Below are 19,036 nucleotides of genomic sequence, written 5' to 3'. Positions count from 1 at the left end.
TACCTTATCTATTTCTATAATGTATTTTCATAAATATGTGTATGCATAATATGATAATAATTAGGGAAAAGATGATTACAAAGTTACAAGTAAGTGTATAACTCAATAAGGTGGACTTTTGAAAAGAACATATATTTAGGCAGCAAAATAGAATGACCCAAATCCAACTTCCTTCTTGCCCAGACCACTCTACAGGACAGTCAGGACCTAGGTGCCCACCGAGTCAGCACCACTAATGGAAATGGAGTCCCATGTCTGTTGGAACCCAGCACCCTCTGCACACAGACCTTATCAAGACTAGATCCCGAGAAGTGACTCCCAAGCCTACCCTCTGGAAAGTCAAGCTGAAGGACACCTCTCACAGTTATCTGCTTGAGCAAGGGCTGTCCTTCCTTGTAGTGGGTACACAATTGGCCCTTCAGGGGATATCTGTGACACATAAAGGTAGCAGGGCTGCAAGAAGCTCAACCGACTGGAGCAGAATGTCTCCTGCAGCAGTCCACTCCTGCTGCACATTCAACTTCTCCCAAACAGCATGTTTGTCAGTGAAAAGAGGAGAGCCTGAGTTCCCACAGATGGACTCCAAGTCCTCTTTCTATGGCTGGTTAGTGTGAGGTCATCTGAAGCCTGTTTGACTCCATTGCCTTTATATGATCAACTCTAACAGCAGTGATACTGAGCTGACCATGGTGGCAAAGGATAGCAATCCTAACACTGGAGAGGCTAAGAGAGAAGGATCACTGCAACTTTGAGGTTAGCCTGGTCTACATAGTGTGTTCAAAGATAGCCTGAGCCACATAGAGATACCCTGAATCACCACTAAATAAATAAATAAATAAATAAATAAATAAATAAATAAATAAATAAATAAATTAGTGACACTTACTTTACATATATCTTATAAAAATGGCGATGAATAAATAACAAAATTTCCTACCTGGAGTGCTAAAGAGATGGCCCAGCCATTAAGGACAGTTGCTTGATCCAGATTCTGCTCCCAGCACCCACACAATAGCTCACAACCATGTTTGACTACAGTTCCAGAGGACCTAGAATTCCCTTCTGACCTTCATGGGGATCAGGCATACACATGATACACATGCAGGCAAACATTTTGTACATATGAGATAAAAATTAAAAATATGTTTAATCTCTTAGTATAGTTGTATTTACACAGTAAATTATTACTAAATGTTGTCTTTTATAGCTGTCTACTTGAGAAGATAATACACTGAGTCTTTCCTTAAGCTTGACTCTGTGAATTTAGTCAAAGGTAGGTAACATGGACATAATATTGGATGTGGATGTTTTATTGCCTTAGAACAATAGCAACTATTTCTCGGGTAGTCATATCTAAATGGATCTTATGCATAGTTCTCTTCTCACAAATGAAAGTGATTAAATAAATGATTTAGCTCTCGAGTGTTTTCTGTACAGGGACCAATTTAGTGAAAGTGATGAAATTTAAATGCCTTCACTGCTACCATTTGCCATCACCAGCAAATCCCCTCCTAAACAGAGGCCACTGTATAGACAAAAGCAGATTCCCATTAATATAAGTTAAAGAGGGGATGGAAACCTACCCAAATTGCATCACCCAGGATCATAAGAATTACAAGCATAAAATGGACAAAGTTTATCCTTTTTGCATGACTTGGGAATGGAGACATTCATGTGGACCACTAATAATTTGAAACAAGAGCAAGGTGTTAAAAGCGTGTCCCCATGGCACTCTTCACATTTTCTAATGTGTTTCCAGTATTTGCCTTAGAAATGACACCAGGCGGCAGCATGCTAAACTGCCTACTCACTCAGACCTTGACTTCTGGTCTCAGATGCTTGAAACTAATCTTTCTTTCTAAAAACAAAAGCCTACTAAGTCCATCTTACATGTACATTCCATTGAACACAGTATTAAATCCTCAAAGAATTAAACAACTTTTAAGTTAAAAAATAGAACAACAACAACAACAACAACAAATCAAAGCTGCCTTTAGCTGCAAGGCAGGGAAAGCAGGAGGCAGGCATGAGAATCCCTCATCCTCTCCGGAGGAAAGATGCAGGAGAACTCACAGAGGAGGACAGTAGGAAACACATGCCTGCTTGAGGAGCCTCCACAATAAAGGCTCAGACATTTCCAATATAAAAAATGATCACACTGATGACTCGTCATGTATCCAATTCAAAGTAATTCTAATAAAAGTATAAAGGTACTCAAAAAGGCAGGAGGGAAAAATTTAAATATAATTGTTTTTTAAACGTGGAAGAAGAGAGAAAAAAAGTGATTGCCTTTTTGCAAAAGAATTTAAAACATTAATGTAAAAAGTAGGACAGAATTTAAAAGCACAGTTTTGCAGCTCCTTGATAACTGATTCACAAAAGCTCATCAGTGATATCAAATCCTCCGAGGCAACCAATGCTGGGAAGCAAGAGTACATACCTCCTCTCTCACCTGTGATTCATTACGAGAGCGGAAAGTGTTTTTACCATGTGGAAACACAGGCCACCCTTAACCTGGTGACCACGAATAACTCTAGCAGTCCTGGACACAGTAGAATCCTGCAAGCACTGTGACAGTCCACACTGGTGTTTACAGTTGTTCCCTCTGTTAATGTCTAGTGGCCTTCTTGATCCTTCTGGCTAGTTTTGGCTTGAAGCCTGCTTATCAGATACGAGGACCACTACAGCATCTTGTTTATAGCTTTCTTTTGTGTGGTAAGTTGATTTTTTAAGTGTTTAATAGTCATTTGAATTTCTTACTTTAAAAATGTAAGAACTTTGCATTCAGTTACATAGCTCCTCCACCCTGCCTTTTTTAAAAATTAAACTGTTTGTTTTCTTGGTACTTACATTTTAGAATTCTTTGTATATTTCTAAATTAATCCTCTGCCGGCTAAATAGCTAGTAAGGATACTTTTCCCATCCTGCAGGTTGCCTCTTTACTTGACTGACAGTTTTCTTTGCTCTGTGTAAGCTTTCTAGTGTCATGAGACACATCCCAAATGTCAACTTTTGGTTTCATTTCCTAGTCAGAAAGTCCTTTCCTGAACCTAGAAGTTGAAACATACTCTACTTTTTCCTCTAGTGGTTGCAGGGTCTCGGGTTATGCTGAGGTCCTGGCTCCCTTTGCAGCTGAGTTTTTGTACAGTGTGAGAAGTATGGATCTAGCTTCATCTTTCTGCGTGTTAAAATGTTTCCCAGAACCATTTGTTGAAGATGCTATCTATATTCCAATGCTTATTTTTGATATCTTTGTCAAAGTTCAGGTAGCTGTAGCTATATGGACTTCATCTGTGCCTTCCATTCTGTTCCGCTCGTCTATGTGTCTTTTTGTGCAGCATTACCATGCTGCTTTAATACTACGCTGATATGGTATAACTTGATGCCAGGTATGTTGCGATCTCCAGCAGTGTCTTTTTGCTCAGAGCTGCTTTGGCTACCTGTTTCTGGGTCCTAATGGCTCCCTCAGGGGAGGGGGTGAGAAGCCACAGGGTCAATGACACAGACACCAGGAGTCAGGTGAAAGGCAAACAGTGGAGGACTCCTTTATTCAGTAACAGGGAGAGCCTTATGTACCCTCCTCGCAGCAACCAGGCTGTGTCCCAATCTGATGACTTTGGTTGTCCTTCATTGGCTAAGCATGATCAGAAACTTTGGACAATGCCTGTTGCTAGGCCCTGAGGCAGACTCCAGGTTGACTCACAAGAAAGTACATTAGTGCATGGCTTGGAAACTGGTTTGAGCCAATTTCCTCGACCCTATGGGCCTGTCCTACTAAAGTTATCTTTGTGTGTGTGTATGTGTGTGTCTGTCTGTCTGTCTGTGTTTGTGTCTGTGTGTCTGTCTGTGTCTGTCAGTCTGTGTATGTGTGTCTGTGTGTCTGTCTGTGTTTGTGTCTGTGTGTCTGTCTGTATCTGTATGTATGCCATAAGACAACACTGGGTGTTGTTTCTCAGGTGCTGTCCTTCGGACTAGATGTCTTATTGGCCTGGAACTTGTCAAGTAGTCCAGGTTGGCTGACTAGTAGGCCCACAGGAAGCCACCTGGCCCTGCATCTGTCACTTGGATTACAGACACAGCTATAAAAAAAAACCCACAATGCTTGATTGATGGGTCTGTCTGTTTTTATAGGTTGGTGGTACACTTTGAGCAGTTTAAAGTCAATGATTGTTCTTCATGTGTCCCACTTTAGTTCTTTCTCTCTCTCTCTCTCTCTCTCTCTCTCTCTCTCTCTCTCCTATCCATTTTACAACCAATAAACTTTTATTATTTCTTTCCTGAAGCCAGTGCTGTTATTTCACTAGTTTAGGAATTTTGCACTCCTATTTGTATTTTGATTCTGTCTTTCTTTGAACTCCACAAATTAGATGATATTAATCATTTAAGGATTTTTTGTTTCCCTGTTTATTATGCCTTTCCTTCTTGCATATTAGACTAATAACTTCTCAGAATAATTTTCCTTCTATCTGAACCAACAACTTTTTGAGAAGGAGTTTCACTGTGTAGTACAGGCTCAAATTCATAACCTTCCTGCCTCGACAAGTCCTGACATTAAGGTATGTGTCACCATACCATGCTCTAACTTTTTTCCTTTTCCTTCTTCCTTTCCTGTGAGTTTATTTATTTATTTATTTATTTATTTATTTATTTATTTATTTATTTATTTTAGTCCATATGAATATTTGCCTCCGTGTAAGTCTGTGCACCACATGTATACCTAGTGCCCACAAAAAACAGAAAAGGTATCTAGCATTGGAGTTACAGACAGTTTTGAGGTATCATGTAGCTAGAACTGAACTCCAGTCTTCTGCAAGAATGTACAGTGCTCTTAACCATTGAGCTCTCCCTCTCTCTCTCTCTCTCTCTGTCTCTCTCTGTCTCTCTTTCTGTCTCTCTCTCTGTCTCTCTCTGTCTCTCTCTCTCTCTCTCTCTCTCTCTCTCTCTCTCTCTCTCAACCTGTAACTTCTTTTAGTGAACATCTCTTGATAGAAAATCACTTCTGCTTTGATTTAGTTGAAAATGTCTTTCAACACAAGGCTCCTGACTTCATATAAATTACTACTAGGAACTGATGGAAATAAGCAAATGCATCTATATTTAGTTATGTAATTAATTTAAGATTTAAGTGTTATGTGGGAAGATAATAAAGCCTGGTGAGAAGGCAAGGGGAACAATGATGGATTGTATTTTATAATGACTATGAGAAAAGATATCATTGTCAAGGAATTCTTTGAACTAGGGGAAGAGGCAGCAGGGAAGAAACTAGATCTGCAGTCGTCTAAAAGATGGGAAAGCAGTCACAAAGACCCTGAGGTGGGAATAGGTTTGTTGTTAGACACATACCAAGCATCAACGCTGCTGCAGGGAAACATACAAAGATGAACTGTTAGGAGATATGGGGGAAGCTGCGTGGAACTACCATGAAGGTCCTATAGGAGAGTTTCAAGGAAGGGGCTATGAATTAAATTGTGTTCCCACCAAATTCATATAACGAAGTACTAAATATTACTGCAGTTGGAGACACTACTTGAATGATATAATTATGAGTAAGTGAAATCATAAGAGCGGTACCTTAATCTCATGTGACTGATGTCCTCTGAAGAAAAGACATGCAAGATTTTCATGCACAAAGGAACATGCAAAGACAGAGAGTGCGTGTTGTTTGCCAGAGATGGGGGGGGGGGTGTTAATATTGTGACACGCCCCTTGGAGTCGCCCTGAGTCCTGACGTAGAAGCTTCTTTTTAAGGAAAAACTCTCTCTCTCTCTCTCTCTCTCTCTCTCTCTCTCTCTCTCTCTCTCTCTCTCTCTCTCTCTCTCCCCTCCCACAAGGAGTGCACCCCTCAACCCCCTCTCTCTCTTTCCCTTTTTCTCTGTCTTCTTTCCCATCTTCTCTTCGTTTCTCTATTATAATAAACAATTTTCTCACGGATGTAGCATCTGAGTTGTGAATGTCCACCTGCTTCCCCACCGCCATTCCCGCATGGAGTGGGTCACCCACCAGCCCACGGCTGCATCTGCCCAGCATGCCAGCATGGCTCCCTGCATGCACAGGATACGCCCCCACCGTGTCCCCACGTAATAATTCATAACAGGGTGTCTCTCAGAATAAACCAGCAGGGTCAGCACCTTCTCAGTCTTCTAGCCTCCAAATGTCCACTGATTCAGCCACCCAGTCTGGGAGGTTTTATTTCAGCCCTAGAAAATTAATCAAAGGAATGATGCGAACAGACTTCCATTGTCTTCTCAGCTGTCATTTCCTCCCAAAGTCTCCTTTAACTTGGATTATCTTATGATTCTACCAATATAATCCTCTTGCTATGATCTTGGAGTCCTTGGGATGCTCAGACAAGAACTGGTTCTTTGCTGTCGCCTCTTAGCCTAGGATTTAAAGCTTGCATGAGGTCCCTCCCTGTCTCTGATGTTAGGAGACAAATTCTCTAGTTCACTGGTCCTGTCCTGTGACCTTTTCATGCTCAGCTGATGCAATGGCAGCATCGAGCAGATGTGTTCACTCCTTAAGCCTCCTAGTTAATCTAATGGCCAGCCCTCTTCAGTAAGCTTTGCCTAAAGTTACAAATTTGTTGAAGGTTCTTGGTGCAGGAGGTTATAGACTTACCAGCCTTTCTAGTTTGCAAAATCTTCTAAGCTACCTGGTAATGAGGCAGCAGACAAACAACATCTGGGCAGATATTTATCTTGTTACGTTAAACATGCACCTGGCCCCTTAATTATCAACTATAATTGACAACTTCATCATCACAGAGTATTTTTCTGTCCATGCCACAGTGGTGCAAGTAATTAGGTAATAATTAATGATTCTTAAAGTACAATATTTCCTGTGAGTTCAATTTTCACTGTACGTGTACTTAAAGAGCATCACTTCTGTTTGCTTTACCTTACAGATGAAAATTAGAGTGAGTGGAAATTTCTGTGCTTGTTTGGGAGTCTCAGAGGATGGTCTGCATTCATTTTTGACCATTCTTCAACTCTGTACATACAGTGTTTTATTTTTCTTCAACCAAATAATCACTAAGTATTGCAGCTAATTATAGGCACCCAGTGCAGGGACATTCACCACAGTGTTTACAACTACATCAAACATTAAGAGGAAACCTTTAAAAATATAAACAACCAACTCTGGAGATGGAGTTAATTAAATTATAGCACCTAGACTAAACAAAATGTTATTCAAAGATTTTAAGCAATAATTTCAAAAGCAACATGAAAATATGAGCAATGTTTTTATACCACCCTGCTTTGGATCTTTAGTGTTCCCCAAAGGTTCATCTACCTGGTCTCCAGAGTGATTTTTGTCCCTGATGTGGTGATACTGGGAATTGTGGGACAATAAGAATCAAGGCTTCAGCAGACTCTTCAGGGTCAGCATGCTGGTGCTTGTGCAGCCCAGTGTGGAACCCTGTACTCTTCCTCCTCCCCTTCCATGTGCTCATTGGCCCCAAGTGACTGTGTCTGCTCCACCATGTGCTCCTATCATAAGTGCCACCCCAACACAAGTCCACAGCCATCAAACCAACAACTAGAACTTACCAAATATTGGGCCTGAATGAACCTTTTCTTTTTACAAGCCGATTATCTCAGGCATTTTAGTATAGTGCCAAAACATTTAACACATATCATGAAAAATAAGAGGTTGTGATTATAATTATATAAAATAGATAATATTTTTATATATATTTATATAAAATATATAATATAATAAATATATAATAAAACTGAAAATAAACAGATAGTTTAGCAAGGCCCCCAAGTGAAAGTTATTTCACCAGAGGATGGTAAGAATGAATGTTTGATTTGTTTATTGATTAACTGGTTGAATTTGCCATTGAACACAAGGCTTTGTGCACGCTATATAAATACTCTAATCGCCACTGAGCTGTGTCTTCATAATTTCTTTTGAGAAGATATTTCCTTTACACTTTTGAATGGGTAGCACACACCCAGAACAGGATATTCAAAGGATATATAAAAGTGTATACTGACAGTTAGTTGATCTTGGTCCTCAGGGACTATACTAGTTAGGTTTGTCTAGAGTAACAAACTAACAGAATGAATCTCTCTATAGGTAGGTAGGTAAGTAGATAGATAGGTAGATAGATAGATAGATAGATAGATAGATAGATAGATAGATAGATAGATAGAGAGAGAGATAGAGAGATAGAGAGATAGAGAGATAAATAATAAAAGGGATTGATTGGAGTGACTTACAGACTGCAGTCCTGCTAATCCAACAATGACCGGCTGTGAATGGAAAGTCCAAGAATCCAGAAGTTGCTAAGTCCACAAGGCTAGATATGTCAGCTGGTCTTCAGTATATGCTGGAGTCCCAAAGAAGTAGGCTCAATGCCAGTGAAGGAATGGATGTGCTGGCAAGGTGAGGGCGAGCAGGCGAAAAGCAGAAGCTTCCTTCTCCCACGTCCTTATGTAGGCTTCCAGCAGAAGGTGTGGCCCAGATTGAAGCTGTGTCTTCCTGCCTCAAAGGTGTGAACCAGAAGTGGACTCACCCACTCCAAACCAAGCAAAAATAATCTCCCACAGGTGTGCCCTCCACTTCCGGATTCTAGTTCATTCAAGATGTAGTCAAGTTGACAACCAAGAATACCCATCCGAGGGACCTTATAGCCTTCCTCAGAAGGGCCTTTTCTAGACCCTTATAACCTTTATTTATAAGTGGTTTTTTTCTAGACACATAATTTTTACATGTTATTCTAAAAATACTTTATGTACTTATAAAAAATATGCTCGCTTACTCTTTTTATGCAAATGGTATCAGTAATGTTATACTCAGTTTGACACCTTGCTTTTCTCACTCACTAATTCTTGGACTAGTTCCATGTCATCACACAGAAAGCTACCTAATTATTATTAGTTGCTATGATGTTTTACTAAATAAATTTATCATAACACACTTAACCATTCTGTGTTCATATACCCTTAGATTCATTCCGATCTTTTCCTATTTGAAACAATGGCTCATGTGATAGAATGATCCATTTTAAAGGCAAATGAGGTCATTCCTCTGGTATGGAGACAGCCTTTCAAAGTCACGATTCCTATATTCATCCTCATGTACCTCCTGAAAAGCACAGATGAGGATGATCGATATAAACACAGGAGACATGAACACTCTGTAGCAACAGGAAAGAAGGAAAATCACACAAGTGTCCGTCCAGTTCATATAAAGCAAAGTTTAGACGGATGTACATCCCAAACCCTGGGTCATTTATCTAGGCCAGCAAGACAGCTCAGCAGGTAAAAGTGCTGCTGTACAGGCCTGGGTACCAGAAGTCAACCTCAGACCCCACAAAAAGATGGAAGAGAAAAACCAACTCCACCAAATTGACCCTTGACCCTCATATACATACTGTGGCACACATGCCTACACATATGTCCTATGCATACACATACATACAAATATTTGTTTTAATTTTTTTAATTCTCTAATTACATACTGTGGTAATTTGAATGTAATTAGCCCCCATAAACTCATAGGGAGTGGCACTATTAGGAAGTGTAGCTTTCTTGAATTAGGTAAGGCCTTGTGGAAGGAAGTGTGTTACTGTGGGAATGGACTTTGAGGCCTTATATATGCTCAAGCCACACCCAGTGTCACAGTTTACTTCCTGTTGCCTCACAAGATGTAGAACTCTTAGCTACGTCTCCGGCACCGTGTCTGCCTACACGCTGCCATGTCCCACCATGATGATAATGGACTGAACCTCTGAACTGTAAGCCACCCTGTAGCTGGAGAGCTTCTCTCCAAGTCCCATCAAGCCCCCGCCGTCCCACAACCCACGTATAAAATAATCACTCAGATGCTTATATTACTTATAAACTGTGTGGCCATGGCAGGCTTCTTGTTATCTACTTCTTCTATCTTAAATTAACCCATTTCTATTAATCTATAAGTTGCCACGTGGCTCGTGGCTTACCGGTACCTTATATCTTGCTTGTCATGGCAGTGGCTCACAGGTCCCTCTCTCTGCCTTCCTGTTCCCCCAGTTCTCCTCTCTGTTAGTCCCTCCTATACTTCCTGTCTGGCTACTGGCCAATCAGTGTTTTATTTATACAGAGTGATATCCACAGCACTTCCCCTATTCTTCTTTTTCAAAAAGGAAGGTTTTAACTTTAACATAGTAAAATTACATATAACAAAATAATTATCAAGCAAGAATTACAGTTACAATATTAAAGAAGATATCTATCTTATATTTGTGAGTCTAAGGTTTTATATCTAACCCATCTTTTATCATAACTGAGGAAATTATAACTATCTAGTCTTCAACCACATCAAAGACCTCAGAAGGATATAACACTACCTGAGAAATGGGAGAAGGATGCAAGTAACTTTCGGGAGTCTTGTAGGGTAGACAAAGACAGCTGGCAGCCTGGACAGTCATCCAAAGTTCTCTTGTAAAGTTGGGGCATCTGTCTTCAGCCCACAGGGCTAGAGTCTCTCAGTCACTTTTCTCTGTGTCCTGTAGAATGTCTGGCAGTTTTCTCTGTGAAGAAGGAACCTAAAGGACCATTTCGCCAAGCAAAGTTTAGTGGTCACCTTTCCATGGGTCTTGCATGTCCAGTTGATCAAGCAGTCCAGGCAAGAACAGTTTCTTGCCCAAATGGCTATTATTGCCAAGAAGAAGATAAACTCCATATAGAGTGTCCTCGATGCCCATCCTCCTCTCCAAAGTAAATCTGGTAGGCCTGAGCGAATGGCCAAGCAGTTTAAATAATATAAATATCTGTGTGTTTATGTTATAAGTGGGCTGTTGAACTGCTGGGGCTTGGCAGGACCTGGAGAAAAAAAAAAGCTCTCTAATTACACCACCCCAATTAATATTTTCCTTTATAAGAGTTGCTGTGGTCATGGTGTCTCTTAACAACAGCAGAAACCCTAAGACACATGCAGATTTCTGATTAGTAATCTATACAAAACTCTTAAAAGTCTCCTACACACTTGTCTAAGAAATATGTATATACTTCAAAAATTTGTGGGCAGAAATATGTGTTCTGGTAACAATAGCACATCTGGTCTCAAAATCATCTCCCCTACTAAAACCAACTGCAAGTACTTACAAATGCATATTTTAAATGTGTACTTGGACATTATAAAGAGCTAAAAGAGCAAATACTTGGTCCAAGATCCTGAACAAAGGACTTTGCAGAGATGAGCTTGATCCTAACTTGACACTGCTGTGCTGAGGACACAGTTGATGGCTCCTTGGTGGCAGCTAGGAGCTGGGGGCGAGTAAGAATTTAAATTCTTACATGCATCAAAAAAACAACTGGAGGAGTCATCCTGCTAAATACCACCAGAATCTCAGTTGAGATCCCTAAAAGACCTATATTTGGGTACTGAGGATGGCAGAAATAGACAATGCTTTACAAAAACTGGAAAAACCATTTCAAATTAACTCAATATATAACTAGATTATTGTGTTGAAATCATCGTGTTCTCATTTAACTTCTCACCAGAAGTAAAATAAGCCCTTTTTAGGCATAAATAACACTAATATGATCAGAGAATCTTTATAATATCTTGATATTTATACATGTATGTATGTAATATAATTTATATAAATAAATTTAAACCCAGGACATAAATGGAACCAAGCACAAGACACTGAATCCCACATGATTCTATATGGACCTCAGCAGACATGGTCTTTAAAATAGGTGATGACATAGTTACAGAAATTAGGTGACACTGTGTCAGATTTTTGTATATAACTTTAATCAATACTGTATAGAAAAAAGTTATTAAAAGATAAGACTAGAGGCTAGGGAGATACTTCAGTCTAAGTGATTTCTGTGTAAGCATGAAGACTTGAGTTCATTCTCCAGAATCCATGGTATATATATACATATATATGTGTATATATATATATGTTTTTATATTAATAGTTTTATTTTTCATTTTCTATATATATTACATGTTATATATACATATAGCCAGATGCTGTGGTATGCTCTTCTAATCCTTGTGCTAGAGAGACAAAGCCCTGGGGCTTGCTGCCAGCCAGAATAGATGTATCAGTGAATTCTAGGCCAAGTGAAAAGATCTTTTCTTCAAAAGAAAAAAAAAAGTGGGCAGCCCCTGAAGAATGATACCTGAGGTTGACTTCTGGCTTCCATGTGCATTTACACACAAATGCAAATGTACCTTCACACCCATAAACACACACACACACACACACACACACACACAAGACTTAATTTAAGTAGAAAAGTCAACAGATGTGTCTAACTGCAAAATGTGGGTACAGATGTAAAAATAGACATAAAGCTACATGTACCTCATTTATTAGTAAACTTGCAATAAGTCAGAAGAAAATATCAAAAATGAAGTGTAAAGTGCCCAGGTAGAAACTCCAGAGCTATTCCAGCCACCCACCTGCCCACCAGTCACCCCATGTACCATGCTGCCCATAGACAGTGAGACTGACATTCTACAACCAAGTAGGAACCCCAGAGCTAGTCAACCCACTCATTTCACAATCATTCCACTTACTTGGCTACCCAGCATCCTGTGATCTTGTGGCATCCTACACCCCTGACCACAGATATGGACCCCCAGCCTGGCCTCTTCCACCTAAAGACTGTGTAACAACTGCACCTCATTCAAACAGAGCACTACCAGTTCCTACTGTGACCACATGTGTTGCCACTCAAGGACCACTTGGAGAACTCTTCAGACAGCTGAAGATCGCCGTAAGAATCTTTAAAGCCTACAGGTTTGTTCCTGTGCTCAGAAGAAGCACTTTCCCCAAGCTGAGCCAGAACCACTTCCAATACTCCCTTTGCACATCAACACAGAGCTGCCCAAGATTAAACCCCCAGCATCATTCATGTGGTGCACAGCTTGATGACTTAAGGTAATAGCAAAGATCCAAACATCCATTCAAACTGACTCCAGATGCCTAAGTCCCATCACAAAAATACAAACAGCACGAAAAACAAAATACTATGTCTCCTGCAGAAGTTAGTACCCCCATTGTAATGTTCCCTGAAAAAAGCAACTTAGCTGATGTACAAAACAGTTTTCAAAATATCAATTACAAATATGATCAAGCAACTCAAAAAGGATATGAATAAATGCCAAAAACACAAAGTACAGTTAAATGAAAACAAGTTAAAATGTTAGAATAGAGTTTAATAAAGAGATAGAGTCTCTGAAGACAAGGCAAACTGGAGTAAAATTCATTAGACAAGTCTCTAGGTCATTTTCTTGATTAATGATTCATATTGAAGGGTCCAGACCATGGAGGTCGTGGCACCCAAGTCAGGTGGTCCTGGGTGTATAAGAAAGCAAGCTGGGAGAATGGAGAGATGGCTCAGCAGTTAAGAGCATGTGCTCTTGCAGAGAACCTGAGTTTGGTTACCAACATCCACTTGGTGTCTCACAACCATCCCTACCTCCTGTTCCAAGAGATCTGATGTCTTCTTCTGACCTCTGCAGGCATCAGGAATGCATGAGGTAAACATACACACACACATACATACATACATACATACATACATACATACATACATACTCACATACATACAGGCAAAACATTCATATGCATAAAATAAATAAATAAATCTTAAAAAATTAAAGCAGGCAGAGCAAGCCATGGGAACCAATCTTATCAGCAGCATGAGGTGGTATTGTGTTCCCTAAAATATTGTGCACCCTAAAAACTTATCTGGGGTCAAAGACAGAACAGCCACAATATAAAACATAGAGGATAGGCAGTGGTAGCACACGCCTTTAATCCTAGCATTCCAGAGGCAGAAATCCATGTGTTCAAGGATACAGCCAAGCATGGTGACTCACGCCTTTAATCCCAGGGAGTGGTGGCAGAAAACAGAAAGGTATATAAGGCGTGAGGACCAGAAACTAGAAGCATTTGGCTGGTTAAGCTTTTAGGTCTTGAGCAGCACAGTTCAGCTGAGAACCATTCAGATATGAGGACACAGACGCTTCCAATCTGAGGAAACAAGATCAGCTGAGAAGTTGGCCAGGTGAGGTTAGCTGTGGCTTGTTCTGTCTCTCTGACCTTCCAGTGTTCACCCCAATACCTGGCTCAGGTTTGATTTTATTAATAAGAACTTTTAAGATTCGAGCTACAGCAGCATTCTTTGGTAGCCTCAGCTTCCATTGTTGTCTCCAGTCTCCTGCCCTGGCTTCCCTTAATGAACTGTGACCTATAACACATAAGCTAAAATAAAACTTTCCTCTCCACATTGCTTTTGGCCATGGTATTTATCAAAGTAATTAGAAACATGACTAAGATAGAAATGCTAAGAGAAAATTTTCCAAATCTAATTAAATGATGCTTACCAAGGGTCAAAAGCATACAGAACACCACATGTAAAACTCAAAGCACTAAATGTACAGAACAAAGCTAAGCTATTGAAAGCTGCAAAAGAAAAAGACCAACTCACATATGAAGGCTGGCCTGTCATAATTAATACCAATAACAAACATGACCAGGAATAAAGCAGAGAAACAATCCTACTTACAATGCCCTAAAAAAAAAATCATGGAATAAATTTAACTAAGGAAATGAGAGATTTGTATAACAAAAACTTTACAGCATTTAAGAAAGAAATTGAAGAAGCTCTCCCATGGTCACAATTTGGTAGGACTAATAATGTGAAAGTGACCATCTATCAAAAGCAATTACAGATTCAACACAATTCCAGTAAATATTTCAACATAATTCTTTCCCAAAGTTGAAAAAATAATTTTAAATTTTATATGGAAACACAAATAAACACAAGACAGTCAAAACAATCCTGAACAATAAAAGAACTGCTGGAGGTATCACCATCTGTGATTGTAAGTTATCCGACATATACAAAGCAATAGTAATAAAAAAAAACAACATGGTACTGATATAAACACAGACACATTGATCAATGCAACAGATTTGAGGACCCACATATAAGTCCATTCCCTGCAAATATCTGATTTTTGACAAAGAGGCCAAAAATATACATTGAAATAAAGACAGCATCCTCAGTCAACAGTGCTTGTGAAACTGGATGTCTACATGTAGATAATGAAGCTAGATCCTCATCTCTCACCCTACACAAGACTGAATCAGTGAATCGATGGCATCAGTTTAAGACCTGAGCCCCTGAATCTGTTAAGAGGCAAAAGGAGGGACTATGCTTGAACTTATAAGCATAAGAAAGGATTTTCTGAACAGGATCTTTAGCACAGGCATTAAAACCAACAAGTGACAAATGAGTCCACATGAAACTAAAAGTCTCTGTACAGTAAAGAACACCATCGTTTGAGTGAAGAGGCAGCCTACAGAATAGGAAAAACGGTTACCAGCTATTATGTCTGACAGAAAGAGGCCTAGTATCTAGACTGGACAACTGAAACCAAACATCAAGAATCAAACAACTTGCAAGGCAGCAGTGGCGCAGGCCTTTAATCCCAGCACTCGGGAGGCAGAGCCAGGCGGATCTCTGTGAGTTCGAGGCCAGCCTGGACTACAGCGTGAGATTCAGGACAGGCGCCAAAACTACATAGAAAAACCCTGTCTTGGAGAGAGAGAGAGAGAGAGAGAGAGAGAGAGAGAGAGAGAGAGAGAGAGAGAGAGAGAGAGAACACTGAGCAAAGAGTTCTTAAACTATAAAACATAAATGGCTAAGAAATACTTTTTTAAATTTTCAATACCATTAGCCATCAGGAAAATGCAAATTAAAACAACTTTGAGATTTCCTCTTACACCAGTCAGACTGAAAAAGGACTAAGACAGACAGACACACACACACACACACACACACACACACACACACACACACACACAAAGTATTGTCCTGGATGTAGGAAAGGATTTACTGCTGAACTTTGATGGAAGTGCAAACTGGTATTTCCATTATGGAAATCAGTCTGAACTTTCCTCAGAAAGCTATAAATAGATCTACCACATTATTCAGACACACCACTCTTGGGCACATATCCAAAAGACTCTACATCTTACTACATAGTACCCTGCCCAATCGTGTTCATTGCTGCTCTATTCACAATAGCCAAGAAACAGAAAAAGCCTATATATCCATCAGCGAATGAATGGACAGTGAAAATATTGTACATAATGGAGTATTATTCTGGTGCTAAAAATGAAATTTGCGGGTAAATGGATGGAACCATAAACAAACAAGATATACAAGCAAAACAAACAAAGAAAACAAAAAAGACACACATAAACACACACACTTGTGTGTGTGCACTTGCAAACTGCTTCTAGACTTTGGGAAGAAATGCTTATAGTAACAGACCTGCCTCGTTTGCTTTACCTTGTCAGAAAGCCTGCGCCTGAGTCTGTTGTCTGTCCAGGTGATTAAGCTTTGGTCTTGTTTTACTTTAACACAGACAGTTATTTTTTTTTTAATAGGTCAAGTTTTTCTCATGTTTGAAAACCAAGCAAGACTGAAGGTACGTAGGAGGTCCAAGGGGCTTCAGCTTCTCAGAAAGTCTACAATTCTTGTCCCATCTTAAGTTATCTCAACAACATTAAGCCACGTGTATAAGAAGCATGTACCCCAAGAGAGAAATCTTAAGGGAAAAAAAAAAAGAACTTTCATGACACAATTATTGAATAAGACATGAACAACAACAACAAAATTGTTTTAAGTATCAACAGTGGAAGTAGACATCTTCTTCAAAGAAGCTGTGAGAAACACAATTCATCTCTGTTGAAAACGGTGTTTTCAGGACAACCGCAGCGTTATCTGAGCAAGAATGTTCTAGAGTTCTGTCCCAGCAAATGTTCTTGAAAATTATAGAGAGACACTCCAGACAATGCAAACTGAAGGAATTCACTGAGAGCAGATCCACCATGAGGGAATTAACATAGACATAGGGAAGTAATTCCAGATCGGTCAAAGAAAGGCAGCAATGTATAGAAGCCAAAGGAAAATACAACGGTCTAGCAAATAAATTTTAAAAACACAGGGACAGTCATAGAGTACGGGAATTAACAGGCCTGTGAAGTTACACTGCATAAGAACAATTCTAGAACCTTTGTACTAACAGAAAAGTGTTGAAAGTACTAATGTCTGATAGTATTGTTTTGATTATAAATTTTCTATTTTAATAAATGATTATTTGTAGATGGCATGATTTGTGTAGAGAAAAACACTTTTAAAGTACAGGTAATTTGTAAATTTAGGGCAGTAATTTTTTGGAAAACTTAATTTTATTTCTTTAGAGATGTAACAACTGGGATAGAAAATTACTAAATATAATAACATTTCAAAAATATTAAAGATATGAATATCAATACTAAATCTAATAGACGATGTCTCTTCTTAGGAAGCTATAAGACATGGTGAAGAAATATTAAACCTGAAATCAGTGGATGAATACTACCATGATAATGAATTGAAAACTCCAATGTTAAAAGATTCCAGTGGCTGTTAAGTCAGTGATAACCAAGCTACAATCCACAGAACCATAGAGGTTAAGTGTAGAGTAGGACTAAGGGGTATAGACAGACTTCCCTAAGAAGAGGAAATAGAATAGATAATGAATGAATGGGGGGACTGGAATAAGAGGATCAAATGGGGAGGGGAGGGAAGAGGGGGTGGGAGAAAATATGGGGAGAGATTGTTAAAATTAAAAGCCATATGAGAGGTAGTATGGAAAGTTAATGCAGTAGAAGCTTCATCAAATAGAGACATATATGAAGGTCATCTAAATGAAATTGCCAAATAATGGGGGACACAGATCCCTGATTGGACATCTCTTGTCACCAAATGCTTCCATTACCGAGAATAAGTTAGATCTAATTGCCTTGATTTCTTCTTTAATCTTTTTTCCTTTTATTGGAAATTCATCTCACATAGCGTCAAGACTCTGAGAGCGATTGGGGCGGGGAGCTGTCGGGGAGGAGAGAAGAAAGGAGGGATAGTGATGGTGCGAATACAGTGCTCGGGTGTGAAACTCTCAAAAATTCAACGTGATGTGAGAAAAACGATTCCAGTTACTCTACAAACGACCTTAAAGATACAATGGGCTTTCAATAAAAATATTGGACACTGCTTTAGGGGAAATTTACAAGGTGATTCTAAGATGTATAAGGAAATGCACATGGGGAAAATCCAGAGCCACTCAAAAGTTAACATTATTGAAAACTTACAATATCAGATATAGACACGTGCAATAAAATTACAGCAATTTTATAACACAGGAGAGACAAACAACTAATGGGATAAAAACCAAAAGTCCAAAAGCTCCCTATGAAACTGGTGACCATGAAAACAAACAAAAGTGAGGCCCCAGAAATATGGAGGTCTGGTGGCGAGAGCCTGTACCTTAGACGGGGAAGGTGCAGGTGGGATTAGAGACACTGAGAGGAGGGAGCTAACCAGTGCTGGGATTATGCTGGTGAAACAGAGGTAAGAAAGACCGAGAGATACAGGCCGAAGCAGACAGAATTGCAGCTGGTGGAGAATAAGCCTACGGGTTCTTTGCACAGTGTGGTGTGTACAGGTATAATGTTATATTAATATAACACCCTTGGAAACTTATGGAAGAGTATATCTTAAGCATTTTTAAGATGCACGCGTGCACGCGCACGCGCGCACACACCCACACACAATGCATCCACCATAAATGGAACATCTTCATCACCCCTTTCAAGACTCAGGGAACCTGGAGGGATAAGGGACAGAAAGAATGTAAGAAGCAAGTCAGGGAAAGAAGTATGGGTCACTGACGTGATGTCCAGAAAATACTAATGCTCCAAATCGACACACCACTGTGAGCTCTGAGCAGGCAGACAGCAGATCTGAGTAGGCATTCACAGAAGGGGCTATTCAACTATCAAGTAATCATATAAAAAGCCACTTCAGCTGGGGCTCTCGGTCAATGGGAGACTGCTTGTCTACCATGAATGAGGCCTGGGGCACTGCAGGAAATATATTCAGTTCCATCATTCAACACAGGAATGACCATGACCATTAAAACTGTTGCTTTTACATGCAATGCAGGTGCTTGCCCACAGGAA

Source organism: Peromyscus leucopus, chromosome 3, assembly GCF_004664715.2.
Source record: "Peromyscus leucopus breed LL Stock chromosome 3, UCI_PerLeu_2.1, whole genome shotgun sequence".
In the NCBI taxonomy this organism is placed as follows: domain Eukaryota; kingdom Metazoa; phylum Chordata; class Mammalia; order Rodentia; family Cricetidae; genus Peromyscus; species Peromyscus leucopus.
Note: the sequence above shows the minus strand (reverse complement) of the source record.